The following is a 22,637-nucleotide window of genomic DNA, read 5'->3' on the forward strand; positions in this document are numbered from 1 at the left end:
CACTTCTTGTTTCAAAACACCCAGTCTATTTATGAAGGTACTTTGTCCATGTTAACCAATAGGGTAGTACTCACTCTCTGCGTATAAAAGTTCCACAGTGTAACTCTATGCCAACATTATAAGATGTAGAATTTAAGGCGTTTTGAGACAAACAGTGATATTTGAATTGAAAGGCTTCTTAGAGACATTTTCTTGGAGCTCATTAGTTCTTCTAAGATCAGAATAAAAGCATTTGTTCCCAACATTTAAAATAAAAAGGATCTGTTGAATTAATGGATCTAGAATTTTATGGCTTCACATTCATATGTCAAAATTTCATCAATATGAATTACATCTCTAGCAGTTCACCAAACACTGTTCTTATTGAACTTGTCTATGTCCTTTTAGTTTTCAAATCCAAATAGCATATTTCCTTCAATGTCTCTGTAACAGTTTTGACCTTTTCTTCGTGCAAATTCTTTCTTTTCTTTTCGTCTGTAAATCTGTTTCGATTACTTTTTTGTTTCCTTATCTCTTTCTTCCAATCTTGTCCAGACTGGTGCTCACATTGCTACACTTATGTCATAACTTTTCTTTTCTTCTTCTCTTTAATAATGCCCCCAATTTTATCATTCTTTTTCATATTCATGGTCATGGTTATTTTGATGATATCTAAACAGATCAATCTTTGCATCTGTTTAATATAAATGTTAATGAAAGACCCTAGTCCCCTAGGATACTTTCATCAATGGGAGGGCGCCCCAGAAAACTCAGACTCCAGGCCAGGAGATGCAATAAGCAAGAGGAGTTTATTCGACGTTTGCGCAAATGGACTCTCTGTCCCGAGCAGACAGGGAGCCCCGAGCAGCGGTTACAAGCCCTTTTTAAAAGGCAAAAACCACAAGATTAATGCATAACACAAAGCATCCCATGATTGGTACATTTAAAGGTCACCATATACACCAACAATCACTTTGCCACGCGGGAAATTTTGTAACACTCTTTGTAAAATGACTGGCCCATGGTTGGTTTAAGGGGGGGTTTACATGGTTACAGGCCTATGATTGGTTGACCTTTGGCTTAGCTTATGGTCTTGCCAGGAGGTCATTATCTCAAGGTCCTGTCTGGGGAATTTCTAAATGGGAACTGAGGAACACGTACTGTCTGTTCTTTATCTACTACCACTGACCTTGTCCTGGGGCCAGCATCTGGTCCCTGAAACTTCTTCATTCATTTCTGGGAAGGGAAGGGTCAATGCTAGCGTAAGCAAGTTTACAGAAGCAGAATCAGCAGTTAGCAAGTTAGTAATAGTAGTGGTCAATTTTTTTAATCTTTCAGTTAGAACTATCAGAGAATTTTTTCCCCTAAATTGATCATTTTCACCTGTAATCCTTATCACCAAGAACATGACTAACACATTTGCCTGGCCATAGATGTAGAACCCTTTAGATTTCTTGTTACCCTTCTTCTCCCACCCATTATATAAGATGAACAATCAAGGTTTTCTCAGTTTCTGTTACTAATTTGATTTATTTTTTTGTTTTTGTTTTTGTTGGTCATGGGGCTGGAACTCTGGGCCTGTGTGCTGTCCCTGTGCTCTTCAGCTCAAGGCAAGCACTCTACCTCTTGAGCTACAGCACCACTTTCGGGTTTTCTAATGGTTTTCTTTTTACTTTCCTAGCGAGTCCATTAAACTTCCCTCTTGAATTTGGTTGTCATGAATACCCAACTTCTATGTTAATGAGGACAAACTCTAATGTAAAACTTTGTCTCCAAAAACCAGTCCAAGAAGCTGTGATCACAAATATTTGACTATACTTTTTTTTCTTTTTTTTAACCTTGAAAGTCTTTTTGTGTCTCAATTGCCAACAAAAATAAGTATTCCACCACTTTTGGGTTCAATCGTTTCTAACCTCAAAGATATATTTTGGGAACAAGATGCTTAGAGGAAAGCAAAGTATACTCCACTTGTTATCTTTTCTATTAAGTCTCTCCTTAGATATAATATCAGGAAAAGTGAAGTTATTCTTTGCAAAATTATTTCAATTGATTATTTTTCTCTTGGTCTTGCATTTGTTCAACAAGATGTATCGAGGAGAATAGAGTTAAATCATCCATACCTTGGATGACAGTGTCTGTTTCAAAGGACAATGCTTCTATGTCCTACTTCTATGTCCTCCTCTTAGCTCTTTCCTGATTTCCAATGAATAACAGCTTCTTGGCTTCATCTTTAGTGAATCTGAAGGACTATACGGCCTCCCCCATTGCTCCATCTTCATTGTTTCTCATTTAAAATTCTTTTAAGTTGCCTCATTCGGATGTGTAATTTATTTTCATGTCTTCATTCAATCTGTTCTTCATCGTAGTGAGGCAAATAGGCTCTGTAAAATCACTTTAGGGAACTAAAATATTAAGAGAATCTATATCAAAAAGTTTTGGCCTCTCTCCACTGTTGAAGCCAATATGCTTAGCTCGGGTTCTAAAAAGAGTTTTCTTACATTTTTCATTTCCTCAATTCTTTTCTGATCCCAAAATTTTTTGGCTTATGTAATAAGAGAAGTGTTCACTATCTCATCTTAATAAGGATATTATTTTTTGTGGGCAACATAGAAATGTGAAATCATTGGTTTGAATTATCCTATCAGATTTTTTTTCTGTGTTTCAGTGCTTCATGTGCAAAGACATTGTGGAAAGAATTACAAACAGAAAAATGTAAACCCAATACATTCTTTCATTGTTTAGGATACTTTTTCTCTAAATATTTTGACTCAAACTATATATTTCAGAGAATTACAGTTTGGTAAAGGTCAATTCACAAATTTTGATGTCTTTTTTTTTTTTTTTTAAGAACTTTGGATTTAAATTCCACTACAACCTTGTTTCACAAACTGAAAATATATTTCCTGGGTAAGGACATTTTCAAGGGAACCAGAGGATTTCCAGCAAGTTTTCTGAGGTTTATTCGTTTGTTTGTTTGTTTAATGAGCCAACTTCACCCACATTGATCTCTCTCCACTAAGTCTCCATGGATTTCTTTGCATGAAAGCCTCTTTTCCCAGGCAATTTTAAATTTTCTTAATAGGCTAAGTTGTTAAAAATCCTGAAGAATTAAAATTTACCTGTCATAATTGTAAAACTCTTTTGAAATTCCTTTATCAGAATCGTGAATTCACCAATCTTAATTCCACCTTTACCATCAGAAACAGTTAATGTTGTTTTCATGATATAGTGTCCATGCAACGATTCTTTTCCAGTGGCTTTGTTATGCATATATATTACAATATAAGCTGAAGCAGAGCAAAATGAACTCCAAGATATGAAAACAGAGGATTTTTTTCTTTTTGCGGTTGCTGTTTTTAAGGTAGTATATGATTTCTATTTTGTTTTGGGTTTTCTCCCTATGGTTTATCCCCCTGATTTTGGTACCCTGTATTTTGTGTATACATTTACCTTAATTAGGGAATGAAAGAGGAAAAACAAAATGGTGAGAAAAAAGACAAAGGGCAAACCAATGGAATAGCAATGCTGACAAGACAATATATGGGAAATGTATATATCAACTTGTGAGAAGTATTGAGGAGAAGGAAAACTGTGAGAAAAATGAGCGAGGAGGTAACAAGTATGAAAAGTTATGTATTAAGTACTTTTCAATTACTGATGGGATCATTGCAAGATATTGTTAAAGCATGCATAGATGCCTCACCAGCAGTCACTCAAGGAATGGCATATGCTGCAGCAATGAAAGGAGAATCATTCAGTGCTTATGAACAAAAATTACATAAGACACGACCTCAGGCTAGAAATGGGGTCTGTTTCTCATGTGGCCAGTCAGAACACATGAGTAAAGATTTTCAACAAAAGCAAAATAAACCTAGTAAAAATAAAAAGGGTAAAGCGCCTGGACTTTGTCCACGATGAAAGAAAGGCAATCATTGGAAAAATGAGTGTAGATCAAAATATTATAAGGATAGAATTCTCCTAACAGCAGAAGAAAAGGAGACAAAAAACAAGAAGAGGGGTGCTCCCTCCGCCCCTTAAACGAAAGAGGGGAAACACATACTGTTACACAAAAATCCCCTACGGGATCAGTTCCATTAAATCCCCTTGTCTCCTCCATTTACAGTATGGGATTTACCAAGAGCTACTCCAGGAAGTGCAGGGTTTGATCTGGCAGAAAAAAGAGATTACATCATCTCTATCATGCATGCTGTTCAGCTAATAGAAACTCAAGTTTATGGTTCTGTAATTGAAGCAACTGTGGGCTTGATAATTGGTAGAAGCTCAAATTATAACAAAACTTTGAGGTATTACTCGGAGTAGTTGATGCAGATTACCAAGGGAAAATTAACGTAACGGTAAGGTCTTTAAAAAATATGCAAATACCTATGGAGCAAAGATTAGCTCAAATCTTAATTTTAAATTATGTCCATCTTCCAAATCAAATCCTAAAACAAGATCGAGGTACAGGAGGTTTCAGTTCCACAGAAACTGTGGCCTGGGTACAATCTATTTCTAAGGATTGACCCATGAAAACTATAAAAGTGGATAGAAAGCCTATTAAAGATCTCTTGGACACAGGGGCAGACCCAACATGTATTTCAGGAAAAGACTGGCCCTCATCCTGGCCAATTATGAAGACAGAATCTACATTAATGGGATTTGGTATGGCTAACAATGTTGCTCAAGTTCAAAAATTTTAAAGTGGGAGTGTGAAAATAGATTTGGAAACTTTCAACCTTATATTATATCTTCTTTGCCCTTACATTATGGGGCAGAGACATTTTGCAAAACATTGAACTAAAATTCGTTACTGCAGATTCCTTTACTGTACAAAATTTTTCATAGGGGCCGCTGATGAGAAGTTTGCTGATACAATATCATGGAAAAATGAACAGCCTGTGTGGGTTGATCAGTGGTCCCTAACTCAAGAGAAGATACAGGCTGTAGGATAATTGGTAAATGAGCAAATACAGAAAGGATATTTAGAGGAATCCAATAGCCCTTGGAATACTCCAATTTTTTAATTAAAAAGAAATCTGGGTAATGGAGGTTGTTACAAGACCTCAGAGCCATTAATAACACCATGTATGACATGGGGGTTCTTCAGCCAAGACTTCCATTTCCTGTGGCTGTTCCTAAAGAACATTATATAATAATCATTTATTGTCAGGATTTTTTAAACAATAAAATTGTATCCTAATGATTTTCAAAGATTTGCATTTCATGTGCCCTCATGTAATTTGAAAAGGTCCTGGCAGAGATATCAGTGGAAGGTCTTGCCACAAGGCATGAAAAATTCTCCTACATTGTGTCAAAAATTTGTGGATAAAGCTTTACAAAAAACTAGGGAAGAGTTTTCTAATGCTTATATTATTCATTATATGGACGATATTTTAATAGCTGCTGAAAGTAAACATTTAACAGAACAAATTTTAACAATTAACCATTGAGCAATTAACCAACTTTGGTTTGCTTATTTTCCAGATAAAATTCAACATAATAAACCTTTAAACTATTTAGGAAAAATAATACATCATGTCACAAAAATGAGTATTAGGCTAGATAAATTAAAAACATTAAATTATTTTCAAAAATTACTAGGAAACATAAATTGGCTTAGACCCTACTTGAAAATTACCACAGGAGAATTACACCCATTGTTTGAAGCCTTAAAAGGGGATTCTAATCCTAAATCTAAGAGACAATTCACTCCAATAATGTTAGAAAAAATTCATTGGTGGAAGAATAGTTACAAGCAAAAGTGGTCCAATTGGACTATAATAAAGACTGGGATATTATAATATTAAAGACATCTTATACAAGATGTTTATGGCAAGATGGAGTCCTGGAATGGCTTCACTTGCCTCACAGTCAGACAAGAATGATAGCTTCTTATGTATATTTGTGCAGCCAACTCATTGGCAAGGCAAGGAGTAGGTCCTGAGAGTTACTTGAGAAAGAAATGTATAATATATTTATAACTTATAATAAAAACAATTAAAATATTATTACAGAATGATGAGAATTGGAAATTAGCATTATTAAATTATACAGGACAAATAAAATTTCATGTTCCTCAACATCCTTCATTAAAATTTGTGGAAGAGGTAAAAACCATTTTTCCATTAGTGGTAACAACACTTTTCGAAGGAGCTCTAACAGTTTTTACTGATGGGTTCTCAAATGGAACTTCAGTGGTATACATTCCAGACCATTCCCTATTATTAAAAGGGATCTGACATTTCAGAGCAACAGGAAGAAATTATTGCTGTAATTTTAGCTTTAACCATATTTCGCCAGCAGCATAACATTTACACAGACTCTAAGCATATGGTTAACTTATTTCCTGCCATAGAGACAGCTCTTTTATCAGGACAATTAAAAATTATAGACTTGTTACAACAGTTACAAAAATTAATTCAACTTAGAAAAGAAAAATTATTTATTGAACACATAAAAGACATACAAATTTACCAGGTCCTCGTTCATTTGGAAATATGATGGCTGACTTATTAACTAGAGAAACCATCATGCTTTATTTGTAATTAATCACCTTAATACTAATCAATAAAATCTTACACTTATGCAAAAACATTGGAGCGAAATTGGATTTAAAGTTCAGCCAAAAGTTAAAAGGAAAGATTTGCTCAGAGGCACCTGGAAAGGGCCTGATGTATTAATCACCTCGGGAAGAGGGTATACATGTGTGTTTCCACAGGAGCCGCGTCACCCATCTGGAATCGCAACCCACTTGTGTCCCCTACAAAAATAAGAGAAACCCAGGGATAAAAAACAAAACAGAAGATGCAAATGAAGAAAGCGATGCCAAAGCTCAAAAGTCTTCCCCTTTCTCCTCAATAGGCGAAGACAACAAAAGAAGCCCAACCACCCACCTGGGAATAAATTAAGAAACTCATCCATTCTGCGGAGGAGATTGTTGTTTCTACAGGAAAGACTATCACTGTTGAAAATAGGTTTCTTGCTATGCTTGCCATTATTGCTGTGCAGGCAGTGTCTGTTTCAGGAGAACAATACTGGACATATGTTCCTAATCCTCCTCTTCTACATCCAATGGGATGGGGTGGGGGGATGAGGATATAATACAAGTAATGACAAATAATAGTGACCTGCTAGGGGGTTTGGAGGACTATTCTAATTCTCATATGACTTCTCAAACAATTAATTATGAAGGAATGACAGATACCACTCCAATTTGCATAACGCTATCAGGAGAAAATCTCCACGGGTGTTGGCCTATAAACTATAGAACTTTTTTGACTGATACCCTTGATCAATCCAATGATAAAAAGTTCTAAAAAAGATTGATGTGGTAAATTGGCATGATGACATTAGGCTTTCATACTTATAACGAATCCTTTTTCATTCCCAAGAGGAATATACATTTAGGTAACTGCCTACAAAATATCATGACAAAGATCAGTTTGGGGATGTATTAATTACCTCACTGAAATGGTGAGAATGTGGATTTCTAAAGGCCTCTTTTAACAAGCCTTTGGGGCACCAGATAGTATTTTTTATTTTTCCATTGCTAACCCCGATTATGATTATGCCGCCTACTTAAAACATAATTCAGGAAAGTTTAATGGCTATGCTCCTGATAGGCACGGGGAACCCCTGAAAAGACGGCTCACTCCAGCGTGGGTGGCTTCCGTTTTGGTGAGTCACTCTCTCTTTCACAATAAAATGGGCATTCATCTGTATTTGTTTAGAATTTTTGCAAACATGATTTTACTGAAAAAGCCCAAAGAACTAAGAGTACTGCAATTGGGGTAAGAGCATGTGTAGATTATCCTATGGGAATTTTATCTAGAAAACTAGATAATTTAATCATTATTAATCAAGGAAAATCTTATTATATTAGCTGTAAGGATTATATTTTTACTAATTGTCTTACTTCTTCTCTGGATAAAACATATTCTGTAATTTTTATTTTAAAAAGACCTTCATATGTAATGTTACGTGTAGATCTATAAAATGACCCTTGGTTTAAAAATTCTGCTTTACAATTGCTGAAAATTCTGGATATTATGTTGCAGCCAAAACACTTTGTTGCGGCCTTGATTTTAGGAATAAGTGCTTTATTAACAATAATTAGCTCTTTAGCGATTTCTACAGCAGCCTTAGTAAATGAAGTAAACACTGCTCATTTTGTTACTGATTTAAACAAATATGTTTCATTAGCTCTAGCAGAACAACAAATTATAGATAAAAAGTTAGAAATGAAAATAAATCTTCTGGAGGAAGTGGTTCTGGCTATAGGTCAGGAAGTTAAAAATTTAAAAACACAACTCTCAGTTAAATGTCATGCTAGTTTGAAATATATCTGTGTTACTGTTCTAAAATATAGCTTTTCTTTTCATCGGAATGCCACCAAAAATCATTTGTTAGGAGTCTGGAGAGATAAAGATATCTCTCATGTTATGGAGGCTTTACAGGATAAAATTATAGCAGTTAGTAAAGCTCATTTAGATGTAAAAATCTTACAATCTTTGGCAGCATTACGTGGAGGCTCTCAATCCTCTGGATTGGATTAATGTAATAATAATAAATACCATTGTCAGATCAATTCTTCCAATTCTTATTCTTATATTTCCAGTCATTTTCCGGATGATCTTTAGATTTATCTCTTCTGTGCACCAAGACATTCATGAGCTTCAATTAAAAAATAAAAAAGGAAGAAATGCCATGACACCTCCTGCTGAATCTGCGTGAGAGATCATGCCAGACAAAGCATAAGCTTCATGGAAGCATGCTTGCAGGAAGGGGTGTTGGTTCAAGGCTTCCTCTATACTTGGCTGCACCTTTATTGCCTCTACCTTTATTCTAACTATATTTTTCTTGGCTGTACATTTGTTTCCTTTATTCTTGTTTTGGCTATTTTTCTATTGATCCACGAACAGAGCATGTGAAGCCACTTACCCTCGTGCCTATCCTTGCTATTCTCTGCTCTCTCTCTCTACTTCTACTCCTCTTGCAGGCTGCCTAACATCCTCTGTGCATGTACATCTGCCCCTGTGAGACCCTGGCCACTGCTGACACCACATTGAGGCCCCTGACCCTCTCTCCTCCTCCCCTGTGCCCAGTCCCCTCTTCCCCTTGGCTCCGCCCCCTACCCTTGCCCAAAAGATCAGCCCTGACTGGGCCCTAAGGCTTCCAGGCCATGGGAATTACAGCCTCACCTCAGCTCTGCATTCCCCGCCAACCCTAGCGCTTGCTCAGGGGATCGAATCTCCCCTCAGCCCCACCTCTAGAGGAGACTCTCCTCCAAGCCTCTCCACTCCACATATCAAGAACGTGCACAGTGACCCAGTTAGAGAGAGAGACAGAGAGAGAGACTGAGAGACTGAAAGAGATTGTTGGGGAAAACTACCTCTCAAGGACTCAGAACATAGCACACTTTGGGATGACTCAGCACACAGCATACTTCAAAAAACAGCACAAAGCACACTAAGTAACAGACTCAGCACAATTTGTCCTTTGAAGGACTTAGCATATAGTAGCCTTTGGGATGACTCAGCACACAACACACTTTGAAGGAGGGAGTCCATAGCACGCCCTGTATAGGACTCAGTGCATGGCATGCTTTGAAAAACTCAGCACATAGCACTCTTTCCCAGGACTCAGCATATAGCACCCTGTGTTAACACTATTTAAATACTTATACTTCAGCAGAAAAGCAACATGTTTAACAACTGTTAAAAATAAAGTAATAAATCAGAATATATTACTATACTAATCATTGAATGGCTTTTTAGTGGCAGTCAAACATGTAAGAAATGAGGTAATGTGCCATTTGTTTGCACTTAATAAGTGAGAAAGAATTTTCTAGGTATTTTAAAACATATCATAAGTTTAATGAAGAAACTATTCTGTCATGTCATATGATAATCAGATAAAGATGATATTAGAGCAAAGAACAGATTGTACTAAGTTTTGGGATGTCAATGTATGTACTTATTTTGGTTTTGGAAAATTGTGAGGATTTCAAATTGGGGTATTGTTCTTGCTAGGCTGGCATTATGTCAGTGGTTAATTTTAGGATAAGGGTTCCCTTTCCACAAAAACATGCACCTGATCTGTCCTTTTAAGTTTCCCATCATCAATTGCATCAGAGTTGCACACCAACTTGTCTAGCTTCCTGGATCCTGCAGTCCTTCCAATGTTAGTCTCTAGATAGTGCAGGATGGTGGAAATGATCTAATGCACCCAGCTATAGATTGAGAAGGAACTCCCCTAAAATTTGGCCTGGTTTCTGTTCTCAAGCCTCCTAAGTAGTTAAAAGTACAGATTGGAGCCCCTGGTGCCAAACAGTAACAGTATTTTTAAAGCAATTAGACATTTATATGACACGTTTGTGATTACCTCAGGAAAGGAATAAAAGAGCAATGAAGCATAGAGGACAAACAGAATTTTAGCTAGCTACTCAGAGGGTGAATCAGTTTAGCTAGCTACTCTGGAGGCCGAGATCTGAAAACCACTTTTCAAAGCCAGTACAATCATGAAAAAACATGTGATTATCTCCAAAAAACCAGAAATGCATCAGTGGCTCAAGTGGTAGACCACTACTTTGGGCACAGATGCTTAGAGCAGGAATGATGAATGCATGCATGAGCACATGAACATGCACGTGTGTGTACAGGCACGTGTGTGCACACACACACACAAATGAGTATTTCAATGCAGAGTTCTTTATTTTTTTTACCTTGCTGTACTTTATTTCCCTGTATTAGTTCACAAATTAACAAAATCAGCTAAGCACCTATTTACATACAACTCATCATGTTTCTCTAAAGTCTACTCCCTTTTGGGCAGCCTGCTCTTATTTGACCCAAAAGTAAATTATTCAAGAGATCAATTCATCTCCCTCATCTCTGTAATGTTAGATGATTGTTTAAGTTCTTCCTAGCAATATAATTTTGTGAAATCCTACATCAAGCAACATATTTCTTTCATGAAATGGGAAGCCTCTGGAAAAAAATAAACTATAGGTTTTACTCCTCCTGGCAAGCATCTGGAAATTTATTATCTTCATATAATCAATGATATGTCTGTGTATGCCAAAAACGGCTGTGAAAATAAAAAGACCCTTCTAAGCACATAGAATTCGTATACCATTAATAGGTATGAAGGTTTTTTTTTATTATTCTGAAAATACCATACAGAAGAGTTTCAATTACATGGGCAAATAATGAGTACATTTCTTATCAAGCATTGTTGCCTCCTCTTTTGTTTCCACTTCCTATCACTTTCCATCTCATCCCTCCTGCCCCTCCCCCCATTATGCCCCTCCTTGTGAAAATTTTAAAGTTCATTTTTCGACAAAACATCTTGTACATCTCATTGTTACAATGGGTCCAACTCTATCCTTTTTTAAAAGATTTTTTTTTCTTTCCCTTCCACAAACTATACCAACATAAAATACAGTGAAAACAGGAGCTGTATTGTGGGGAAGGGACATACAAAGCAACAAAAATTCATCTTATAAATAGGTTAGAAACAATCGCATGAAAGAAAAAATATTTGAATGCTTATCTTGGGGTACATTTCACCTAACATCAACGAATCTGACCTTTTCTGCTTGTCTCAGACATATCCTATTTATTACCAATAAGGGAAACCATGGGGCCTATGTGTACTTGGACCTGGCGTAATTCACTTAATATAATTTTTTCCAAGACTTTCATTTTCCTAACAATGGGGCAATGTCATTATTTCTGATGGAGGCAAAAATTCCATTGTGTATATATACCACAATTTATTGATCCATTCATCTACTGAGGGGCATGTGGGTTGGTTCCAAGCTTAGCTATGGTAAATAATGTTGCCATAAACATAGTTGTGCTGGGAGCTTTAGTGTGGTCTTCTTTGTGATCATTTGCGTAAATGCCCAAAAGTGTGATTCCTGGGTCATAGGGGAGCTCCATATGAAGTCTTTTGAGGAACCTCCATACCCCTTTCCAAAGTGGTTGAACAAGTTTACACTACCACCAACAATGCAGTAGGGTTCCCCTATCCACATCTCCTCCTGCATGTTGTTATTAGAGTTCTTGATTATAGCCATTCTAACTGGGGTGAGGTGGTATCTCAATGTTGTTTTGATTTGCATTTTTTATAGCTAGGGAAGTTTAGCATTTCTTCATGTGTTTATTGTCCATCTTTCCTTCCTCTTCAGAGTAGTTTCTCTTTAAGCCTTTAGCCCACTTATTTATTGGGCTGTTGATTCTTTTAGGATTTGTTTTTGGGGGATTTAATTTTTTGGAGTTCCAGATATATTTTAGATATGAGACCCTTGTCCATTGTATGGCTAGTGAAGATCTTCTCCCAATTTGTGGACATTCTATGGATCTTGCTAGCTATGTCCTTTGCCATTTGTCAACCTTTCTATGATTTGTTGTGTTTCTGGGTCTCTATTAAGCAATTTTCAGCCTGTACCAAGGAGATCTAGGGTTTCTCCTATTCCATCCTGTAATGTTTTCAGAGTGTCTTTATATTGTGAGGTCTTTGATCCACTGGGAGTTGATTCTGCTACAGGGTGATATATAAGGATCTAGATTTATTTTTCTACAAGTAGTTAACCAATTTTGAGAGCACCATTTACTGAAGAGGCTGTCTTTCTTCCATTCTATTTTTTCAGCTCCCTTATCAAAGATTAGGTGGCTGTAGGTCTTTAGGTTCATTTCAATTCTATTCCATTTGTCCTGAGGTCTGTTCTTGTGCCAGTACCAAGCTGTTTTGCTTACTATGGCTTTGTAGAAGAGTTTGAAATTTGGTACTGATTTTCCTCCAACACTGTTCTTTCTGTTAACGATCGTTTTTGCTATTCACGGTCTTTTATTGTTCCATATGAATTTTTGGATTGCCTTTCCTATGTCCTTGAAGAATGAGGTTGGAATATTGATAGGTATCACATTCAATTTGTAGATAGCATTGGGAAGTATTGCCATTATCACGATTTGATCTTTCCAATCTAGGAACATGGGAGTTTTTCCACTTTCTAAGTTTGTTTTGATATCCTTTTAAAGGTATTTAAAGTTTTCATCATAGAGGTCCTTCACTACTTTGATTAAGTTAATTCGTAGGTATTTTATTTTTTGTGGGGCTATTACGAATGGAGTGCTTTCCTAATTTCAGCCACACTTTTCTCATTGTAGGCATTCAGAAAAACCATTGGTTTTTGAGGGTTAATTTCATACCCTTCTAGTTTGCCCAAGTTTTGAGTAACCTTGAGTAACTTGGAAGTGGATTCTTTAAATACAAGATCATGTCATCTGCAAAGAGGGAAAGTTATACTTCTTCATTCCCTATTGGGTTCCTCTTTATGTTTGAATTGAAGAGCAGTAGAGAGTGGGCCTCCTTGTCTCGTTCCAGAGTTTAGAGGGAATAGCTTTAGATTTTCACCATTGAGTATAATGCTTTCTGTAGTTTTGTCATGCACAACCTTTATTGTATTGAGGAATGTTCCATAGATTCCTAATTTTTCCAGGACCTTCACCATAAAAGGGTGTTGGATCTTGTCAAAGGCTTTTTCTGCAACTATTGAGATAACCATGTGGTTCTTATCTTTGCTCTTGTTGATGTGATGAATTATGTTAATTGATTTGTGTATGTTGAAGCAGCTTTGCATCCCTGAAATGAATCCTGTTTTCTCATGTTGTATGATTTTTTGCATGAATTGTTGAAGTTGATTAGCCAAAATTTTGGTGAGAGGCTTTGCATCAATGTTCATCAAAGAAATGGGTCTATAGTTCTCTTTCTTTGATGAGGGTTTGGGGATTTGGGTTATGATGGCTTCATAGAAAGAGTTCGGTAGTGAACTTTCTCTTTCAATTTCATTGATGATTTGGAGGAGTATTGGTGTGAGTTCTACTCTGAAGGCCTTGTAGAATTCTGCTGTAGAACCATCTATTCCTGGGTTTTTCTTAGATGGGAGTTATCTTATTGCTCTTTCTATTTCAATGCTTGATATGTGCCTGTTACGATGGTTTAACTCATCTTAGTTTCAGCATGTCAATATTTGCCAGGAAAATGTCCATTTCTGCCAAGTTCTCAAACATATTTGCATAAAGTTTTGAGCACCATTCCTTTATAATGTTCTGAATCTTGGTTGTTTTTGTAGTGATGTTTCCATTCTCATCTCTGACTTTATTAATTTGGGTGTGTTCTCTTCTTTTTCTTTTTTAAGGGTCTGTCAATTTTGTTAATTATTTTGAAGAACCTTCTGATTTTGTTGATTCTTCATATTTTTTTTTGGATTCTAATTCATTTAATTCTGATTGATTTTTAATTCTTTCTTTCCATCAACTTGATTGGGGTTTATCTTGATTCACTTTTTCAAGGAGTGTCAGAACTCATTAAATTTTTGATTCCAGGTCTCTCCAATTTGTTAATATAGGAACTCAGAGCTATATACTTGCCTCTGAATCGTTCCTTTTCTGTGTCCCAGAGGAGCAGAAAATCTCTGTGCTAGTTTTTCTTGAATAATATGAACATTTGAACTTCGATTCTAAGCTCTTCCATGACCCACTGGTGTTTGAACAGTGTGTTTTTCAGCCTCCATCTTTTACTGGACTTTCTTTGGTGGCTTTTTGTGTTGAGTTCTAATTTTATTCCCTTTTGGTCTGATAGAATGCAAGATATGAATTCAATGTTTCTGAATTTTGACAAGTTTGATTTGGAAAATGTTCCATGTGCTGCTGAGTAAAAAGTGTACTCTTATGCTGCTGGATGAATATTTGCTAGATGTCTGCTAAATCAGTTGATGTATGCACTTGTTTACATCTGCGGTTTCTCTGTTGAGTTTTTGCCGAGTAGATCTATTTAGTGGGAATAGTGGCTTGTTAAAGTCCCCAACAATTAATGTCGTTGGATCTATGTGAAATTTATAGTAGTATTTCTTGTATAAATTTGGGTGCACTATTGTTTGGCAAATATTTAGAATTTTAATATCCTCCTGAAAGAGATATCTCTTAATTAGTATGTAGTAACCTTCTTTATCTCTTCTCAATAATGTTAATTTGAAGTCTATTTTATCTGATATTAGGATTGCAACTCCTGCCTGTTTTTGGGGGCCGTTTGCTTGGTAGATTTTGTTCCAGCCTTTCACTTTCAAAATGTGTTTGATTTTTATGGGCAAGTTGTGATTCCTGAAGGTAGAAGATAGAAGAATCTTGCATTTTAAACCAACTAGACAGTCCATGTCACTTAATTGGAGAGTTACATCCCCTAATATTGAGAGAGAGGACTGAGAGGTATTTGGGTGCTCCTGCCATTTTATCCACCTTCTTGGGTACTGCGCCTACTGGATTCTTTCTCTGGTTCTTGGATTCTGTTTGTATGTGGTTTCTTGGCCTTTATTGTGGTCTTGTTGGTTTTCTATGTTTAGGACATCTTTTAGTATCTTTTGTAGAGATGATTTGGTGGAGATATATTGTTTGTTTTTCTTTGCTATGGAAGATTTTTATTAGACCTTCAATTATGATTGAAAGTTTAGCTGGGTACACTATTCTTGGTTGATAGTTGTTTGTCTTTAGAGCATGGCATACACCATTCCAGGCTCTTCTTGCTTTAATTGTCTCTTTTGAGAAATCTGAGGTGATTCTAATTGGTTTTCCTTTATAGGTGACTGATCTTTTCTCCTTGACAGCGTTAAGGATCTTTTCCTTGGTCTGAATTGATCCTGTGTGGCTTATAATTAATTGGACGATGGGAAGTCTTGTTCTTGTCTGGTCTATTTAGAGTTTTAAAAGCTTCTTGTATCTGAATATGCCTATCTTTTTGCGTGTTGGGAAGTTCTCTGCTGGGATCCTGTTGAACAAATTTTCTGGACCATTACCTTCTGTCTCTATATGCTCCTCTACACCCATTTCCCTCAGATAAGTCCTTCTGATGGTGTCTTCCAAGTGTTGAATAGATCTATCATATTTCTTGAATTTGTCTTGGATAGTTGTATGTTCTTTCTCTATAATACCTAGGCTGTCTTCAATGCTGGAGATTCAATCTTCTGCATAGTCTAACCTAATGTCAAGACTTTCTACTTTATTTTTCATTTCTTTTCCTTTTAATTGGTTGGCTGTTATGGCTTCAAATTCTTTGTTGGAGCTTTGTTTTAGATCTTGTATGAAATTCTTTACTTCCTTAATTTGGTGTTCAGTGTTTACTCTCAAATCACTTAGTTGATTGGTTATGGTTTCCTTGGACTCCCATTCCTTCTGTTGGGATCTATTCAACATTCCCTTTGTGGTCTCCCTGACTCCTTTCAGGTGACTGTTTATGGATTCCATGAATGGCTCTATTGATCTTTGTCTATGCTCATCCAGCTCTTGCAATTCTTGTATTACTCTTTGATTAGATTTCTCACGTTCATGTAACTTCTCTAGTTCTCTTTGACTGATCTCTGCCTGCTCACACAATTCCTTTATTTCTCTTTGAGTATTCTCAACCTGCTCACGCAATTCCAGTATCAATCTTTGAGTAGCTTTCTCAAGCCCATGAGCTTCCTGTTTAGATCTTTGGTTTGCCTCCTCTCTCTCCCTAACACGTTCACACTGAGTCCTTTGCAGGGTTTCAATCTTTTCATTCACCATGTTTACCAGTAGTGTTTGTAGAGCTTTTTGGGAACTCTCGTCTGGATTATTCATTATCTGTTCTGTCACCTGATTATCTTGAGTGGGAATTGAGATACCCGGACTTGCCATTTTCCTTGTGTTTTTCTTGCTTGTTCTGCCCATTTGGGATGAAAGTAATGCCAGTTTTGTGCTAGAACACCATTTTAAGGCAAGCATCAACCAAAGTCCTGTAATTGCATAGTCAAATGTTTGAAGATACAATCTAGTTCAACAGATACAGTCCATTCAACATTAAACAACTATGTTTAAATGGGCTAAGAATACCAAAGAATAATTTGACAAACCAGAAATTATTATGTTTAGGGAGAAAGGTGGGGAAAACAGCGTTAGAGAAATGTGGAAAGGTAAAAGGAAAGTGAAATTAACCAAGTCCTAATCTCACAGAGGGAAATGGATTGGAAAGGATGATAGAAAAGAGAGAAGAAAAAATTTTTAAAAAGAGACAAGAAAAAATGGAAAGACAAATATTTAAATTTAAAAAGTGAAACTCTTAAAAGTAATGAAAATTTAAAGAAGTAAAATTGAGAGATGAACATGGATGAGAGGAGGGGAGGGATAGAAAGGAGACCTGAAAAACTAAAAAATAAAAATACTTCAAATAATTTATAGGTATAAATAAATAATACTGTTATTAAGGAATTTAATCCTAAGAGGTTTTGAATTGAGTGATACGTTTTTGGATTAAGAATGTACACAATTGTGGATAAGGTCTTATAATCAATGACAGGTATATAGGAGGTGAACAGAACAACAAATAATTCATGCAAAAAGAACAAAAGATGAAAAAGTAAAACGAATGAGAAAGAAAGAACAAAAAAGACCAACAGGTCAGTAAACATTTTTTTTTTTATAAAGCACACACACACACACACACACACACAGGTCAGTAAACATTTTTTTTAAAAAAGCACACACACACACACACACACACACACACACACACACACACCTAAAATAAAAGTTATAAGAGGAAGAAAAAAAGATTAATGAAAACAATTTTTATCATTAAAAAGTAAAAATTTAAAAAGATACAAAAAAGACTTCTTTGATTTTGTTTTTGGGGGGTTGATGGGAAGATCCTGTATCTCCCTTGTGTCAGTAACCAGTCTCTTGGTGGAGTCTCTGGTTTGCTTGTGGTGTTTGGTTTTCTGTGGCTTGATTGGTTTCTTAAGTCAGTTTGTTTGGGCAGGCAGAAAAAATTCTGTTGGTTTACCCAGAAGTTTGTGATCGCCTCCCAGGCTAGTTCAGTGGGAGGGAGATCTGCTTTCAGTATCACAAAAGAGGGAGGTGGCTGTTTCCTCTAGTTTGGAGTTACTGTAATAAGGCTGGGTTCTGGGTAAAGTTGAGGCCTTTCAGCAAACAGTAGCTTTTCCCTGAGGGGCTAGCTTCTGAGACATTCATAAAGCCCAGCCTGGAGCCATTCTCAGGGTTTATTTTTACTGAGTTTCAATTGATTGTCAGGGCTGTCGTAGGGAGGGGCAGCCTCTGGCTCTGTTTACCCAGTGAAGAAAGCCACTCCTTTGTGGGATTAGCTTTCTCTGCCTTGTTGTTGTGACTTTCCCATGGGTGGAGTTGAGAATGGCAGGTCAGGGTAGGTACTTGTGACTAGCTAAATGACTCTTTTGTTTTCATCAAAGAACTGAGTTGGATCTAGCTACTTAGCCAGGCTTTTGTCTACATCAAAGGTGGATATCTCCAGTGTTTGGGTGAGGGGTGTCCTTCCCTCCTCTGCTCCCTTTGAGAAGGAGTGAGGATGTTAGTTTTGTACTCACGCTGGAGTGTGGGTTCCTGGGTAGCCTCTCGTCTGCTATCTGCAGGATGAAGATATCTGCTCCTTGTCAGTTCTTGCTCGTGTTGAGTAAAATCTGCTTGCCCGCTGCATCTGGCACATTTGTCCCAGACTCTCTGGGTTGTAGTTATGGCAGCTATGGATGGCACCACAGCCACCACAGCAACCTCAGCCATGGCTGCTGGAAAATGCTCAGATCTGTCTCCTTACCTGGATTTTTCCTCTCTGCCCAAAGTCTCTGTAATGTGATGGCACACTTGGTGTGCCTAGGACTGTTCATTGGAACACTAGAACTGCTTTCTTTGCAAGAGCTTGTTTAGCCACCAGATTCTCCTCCGCCATTTTCTCGAAATTTCTGAAGGTGTTTAAATATTACTGGAATTGTTTTGGAATAAATAATGTTCACCTTGACTATCTTGAGAAAGAAGAATTGGTTTCTCAGCACTATAGGTAAGAACTTGAGTGAAAGAAACAAAAGGAAAAATGAGGAACAACTCAACACATACATTCAAAAGAAACAAAACCCAAGAAAACACCAATTAATTCAGTACTCAAGAACCTGCAGGAAATGCAAAGATTTTTTTAAAAAATAGCTATGATAAGCTTATGAAAATCCTGACTACGAGGGAGTCTACTATTGTGAGGATAGTGGTTAAAGCTCAGACTGGACAGAAAGATCTGTACACAATGCCAGGCACTTGTTATTCTAAATTCCAGGAAGAATAACATAAAGTAGACTGAGCCCACGATCATACACAAGTAGGAAGGAAGATTCTATCTGAAAGTTAATCAGGATAATTTAGGGCTGGGGGCATGCCAAAGTGGTAAGAACAACCATTTAGGAGACACAAGACACTCAATTCAAATTCCAATCTTATGTGTATTAAAGAAAAAAAGCTATGACTTTAAATAATGGGAATAATTGCAAGATTTGAATATTTGAGTGGAGAAAAATCCATGAGAGAGGTAGAGTTTACCCATGTTGTAATACTTTCTACTTAAGTGATAATATTATGTGGTACTCCAGACATAACAGAGTTACCTTGCAAATGAGCATGGATGTGCATTTGTGTGAAGGAAATACTCTATTTACATAAGTGTAAATTAAATACTTTTTGGGGGTAGATTTTAGTTCTTGTACTAAGAGCCTGGGTGATATCTCTGAGTCTTTTCACTCAAGGCTATCACTCTACTACTATGAGTCACAGTTCCAATTCTGATTTTCTGTTGGTTGTTTGGAGATAAGAGGCTCATGGACTTTCCTGACCAGGATGGTTTCAAACCATGATCATCAGCTCTCAGCCTCCTGAGTAACCAGGATTCCAGGCCTGAGTCGTCCATGTTTTTAATAATTTAGTAAATTGTACAGTTACAGAAGTTATAATTTATCATTATAACCTTTATAATATATGTGTTTATATTTATATCAATGCATACATATAGAAATATTTTAACATATTTTGTATCTACAGTAGATTTATGAAATCATCCTTCATTATAAAATAACATGGAAACAAGTTTAATGAGGAGCAAAACAAAGGGAATTGTCACATGTTTCTTGTTGTTGAATGAAATATGAATTGTGAGAATCAGTTTGAGAAAACCATTTAACAAAATGGATAATGGCTATTAATTCCAATCCCTTTATTTGCCCATATTGTGCATCCTCCCACATGAGTGTCAAAGTCAAACCACACTTTTTTGCCTTTGTATTTAAATCACATGTTATAATTTAGGGGATAGGTGAAGTAATCAAATAAAGATTAAAATGATACTAAGTGAGGCTATGAGTTAGAGCTGAAAATTATTTTAAATATGATAATAGCTAATTTAATCCCATATTTTTTACTTTTGCTCTATTGTCATATACCTCATTCCCACATTAGGAAAGTACATAGAAGGTTCTCACTAAATTATGTGGAAAATTATGAAAAATGTATTAAAAGAATATGGGCACATCGGGGCTGCGAAAGTGGCTCAGTGGTAGAGCTCTTGCCTTGCATGCCTGAGGCCATGGGTTTGATTTCTCAGCACCACATACGCAAAAAGAAGAAAGCCAGAAGTGACGCTGTGGTAGATTGCTAGCCTTGAGCAAAAAAGCTGAGGGACAGCACCAGAGGGGCCCAGATTTCAGGCCCCTCGACCGGAAAGAAAGCAATAACAACAACAAAAGAATATGGGCACAGTCTGGTTTTAGCTGATTGGTACCTGTCGGGGGTAGTGTGTTTTTGAGGACCTGAAAAACGTTGTGATGTAGATGAATGAAGGGATGTGCTAATTCTGGAAAATTGGCTAGATGATTGCTCCCAGAAAAAAAGTGATGAATTTTCCCAAAAGGTTAGAGTAAAATCACTCTCACAATCATGTTCACTACTGCACTATTCACCGTAGAGAATTTATGGAAACAGCCCAGATGCACTTTAGCAGAGGGATGGTTGGAGAAAGTGTTGCACATATACACAATTGGATTGCACCCATCCATTATAAAGACTGTTACAGCATTTGCAAAGAAATGGATAGAACTAAAATTATGTTAAATAAATGAAGTCACAGCCAGACACAAAAAGAACGCGTATTTAGAAGCCAGAATTTTATGCAAGTTAAAAAACAGTATTAATCAAAGCATGCTATTTGTAGAGGAGTATTTAACAGGTGTAATTTCTTATAAAATTGAACTTTTAATCCAACAAAATGAATACCAGGAGGCTACCACTTGGAAAATGTGAGGGAAAATCAAAGGGAAGAAATAAAGAGACTTATGGAAGTAGAGAGTGAAGCCATAATATTCAATGCAGATAGTATGAAACTAATAAAAACGAAAGTGGGTTGAGGTTTGGAAGGATGTGAGAAAGTTATGTAGAGATCCATTGTATTTATAAACTGATTCTTTGAATGGAAAACATTTCGTACACCTATTTAATAAAAATATAATTAAAAACAATGGAGACATCTGATCTTAAACCATGAGTCAATATTATACTTGCCTTCTCAGAAATTTTCTTTGCAGGTATTTTCCTCATAATGACAGAAAAGTGAACAACGCAATGTATATCAATACATCACTTTGCATATCCTAAATAGACAATATAAAAATCACAGTAAAAATATTAGAATATATCACATGATAAAATAAAAGGTAGAAAGTATCAAACTCTGATTGTTTTTCCAAGTACTTTACCTTTGGTATCTAATTTAATCCTCACAATAATCCCATAAAGTGAAACTATTTCTATTTTTAATTCTAAGATGATGATATTTAAGTCTTCAGAGTTGGAATTACTAGGACAACATTCTACACACGGTAAGTGTTAGCCTGCGTTCCATTCCCACTATATGAACTAACCTCATTCTATTTTATAACTAAATACCAGCACTCAGTCTACTAATTCTAGGAAAATTCCCAAAATTATTGTGCACACTCTAATAATATTTCCTTTATCTTTGTTAGAAAATAGGTAACTAAGACGGACACCGGTGGCTCACGCCTATAATGCTAGCTACTCAGGAGGCTGAGATCTGAGGATTGTGGTTCAAAGCCAGTTTGGGCAGGACAGACTGTGAGACTCTTATCTCTAATAAACCACTAGTAAACTGGAAGTGGCACTGTGGTCCAAGTGGTAGAGCGCTCGCCTTGAGTGGAAGAGCGCAGGAACAGCACCCCAGCCCAGAGTTCAAGCCCCATGACCAACAACAACAAAAAAAGACAAAAAGTAACTGTAAGAAGAAAACTCCATGTTCATAATCAATTTATATCTCCCTAGTGAAAGGAACTGCTAAACTATAACATTCTTGATTTCTAGCTCAAAATAGTAGAAATCATATTTTATGCCTTCACTCAACACTGCACTGCCTGGGGACCCCATCTCTGGTTAACACAGTCTTACTGAAAGAATGACCTGCCCAATTCCTGATGGAAACAGACTGCAGGCCTTTTGGAGCAATCGTTTCCACATTGTAGCTCACCTAAATTTTTTACCATTTGAAGTATTTTGATTGCTTTTTATACCCACCATTTTGAGAGAAATGTACTACTTTAAAATGTTATTAAAGAAAGAATGATATAAAATCACATTTGACCCCAGATAAATATTTTACCTTTCATATACCCAAAAATGCAGTCTTACCTATCATTAATGTTAGGAACGAGAGGTTAAAAATCATTGACACCAAGACCTAATTATGAATTAAAGACTCTCCAACTTGTGAATACAATTGGTTTAAAA

The 22,637-nt window shown here is 36.4% G+C and overlaps 1 long non-coding RNA gene across 2 annotated transcripts in view; it reads right to left on the reverse strand.

The window, feature by feature from the left end:
- LOC138818126 (uncharacterized) overlaps positions 1-22,637 on the reverse strand; it is a 47,701-nt gene that overhangs the window by 5,949 nt on the left and 19,115 nt on the right. For both annotated transcript variants that reach the window (XR_011368985.1, XR_011368984.1), the window contains exon 3: positions 21,399-21,487. This is a non-coding gene — a long non-coding RNA (uncharacterized lncRNA). The remainder of the gene's footprint in view (positions 1-21,398; positions 21,488-22,637) is intronic.

The sequence above is a fragment of the Dipodomys merriami genome, unplaced genomic scaffold (assembly GCF_024711535.1).
Source record: "Dipodomys merriami isolate MVZ:Mamm:240054 unplaced genomic scaffold, mDipMer1.0.p SCAF_714, whole genome shotgun sequence".
Taxonomy (NCBI): domain Eukaryota; kingdom Metazoa; phylum Chordata; class Mammalia; order Rodentia; family Heteromyidae; genus Dipodomys; species Dipodomys merriami.